Here is a 1,699-nt window from a genome sequence, read left to right on the forward strand (position 1 = left end):
GATCAAGAAACCTGTCATGAAGACATTTAACATCACAAAATTTGGTTAATATTTACATTTTATTTAATGTTTACATGTAAATATGATTGAGACATATTGGAGGACTTATTTTGAGTTGTTGTCTTTAATACAAATCTGCATAGAAGGTTTTTCTTCTTATTCCTATTCAGACATTCGTCAATTCCCACAGTAAAACATGTAAGTTTTGACGCATGTTTGGGTAGATGGTGGAAAAATCACAGTGGGAGTCAAAGTCACAATGGACAGGAGCAACTTCCTTAACCGTCGCGACTGTCCACCATGAGTTTGCCTCACTGTGCTTTTCCCCAATGTACTATGTGAATGACGTACCCAGCCCAGCTGAAATCTTGAGCTCTCTGAGCTGCTCCAATGTCTTCTTGTTTGTTTGTTGCTGGCTGAAACCAAATGACATCAAAAGCTATCCCTAATGCTCCACCCTGTTATTTGAGGAGTAATAGAGTTATTTTAGTCATTTTAATGAGCTTTAAACAATTCAAGAACTTGTATAAGCTTCATAAGAAAAATGATTAAAATATCTATACCAATACTATACTAAAAACTTCCCCAAAATTCAAGTTTTTAGTAAAACAAGATTTCGCCTAGTTCGTTAATATGATCCATTCTATTGCTTTCGACTGTGTTTGCTTCTCTATTAGCTTCGTCCCTAATATACATTCGTGGGGAATTCTGAGGTTCAAAAGCCAATAGATTTGAAAGGTTGGATTGAGCAAATGTTCGTTTAGATTCACTCAAATTCAAACAAAAACCAATAAGATTGCAACTTTAAAACTACAAAAGTAAATTCATTTAACTAATTTAAAGTCTCCACAATATTTATATCTTTACAGCTTACCTTATATTTTTTCCTGTAAATCTCTGCGGCTGCTGCATGAGAACGTAGGACATTGTGACCAACAATGTAAGGTTCCGTAGCAGAGTTCCCTGCCCTACAAAATAGGTACATTCCATGATGTACCAAACATTTGGCACATTCCCCTTTTACTTAGAGTGAGTCTGTAATAAAGTTTGGTTCCATTAAGATTTCTTGCTTTGGTTTATATTTTGTTTAACTCTCTTCATGATTGACTGCTATTTTCAGAGTCAAAATGCTCACCATTCAATTCTATAGCAGCTTAAACTTACTCAAGTGAGCTCTTAATTTGTCTTTTACTTGTTTTCCTCTTCAAAAATATAGTGACAATGGGAAACATCATTCTACTTCACTTTTTATAATTTTTTCAGCCGCGCCACACCTCCTGATTTACAGCAATGGACAGCGATGGCAGATTCCTATGATAATCTTAATGAATCCGTTAGTACTATGGCTATATGTGTAGTTTGCATTGCTCTTTCTAAACTTTTCATGAAATATTGTACATGAGAATGAGATCATTTTGAAATTTACTGGTGGGAAAATATGTTTGGTTTGACTGATTCATATTTATCTGTTGTAAAGGCGTGTTCTATTTTCCATTTGATATTTATCAGAAGAATAAGAGGATTACAATATATGTTATGGAAATTTTGAGTAAAGATTAATATATTTACTATGTTGCTGTCAATTGGTTTTGAAAATGTGATGTCACTTTCAATCATCTGAGTTATGAATGCAGTGACTGCGGTTGAAGCTTTTTTTGGGTAAGCAAAAATGGTTTTTGGTGACAACAAAATACAAATC

The sequence above is a fragment of the Lotus japonicus genome, chromosome 4 (assembly GCF_012489685.1).
Source record: "Lotus japonicus ecotype B-129 chromosome 4, LjGifu_v1.2".
Taxonomy (NCBI): domain Eukaryota; kingdom Viridiplantae; phylum Streptophyta; class Magnoliopsida; order Fabales; family Fabaceae; genus Lotus; species Lotus japonicus.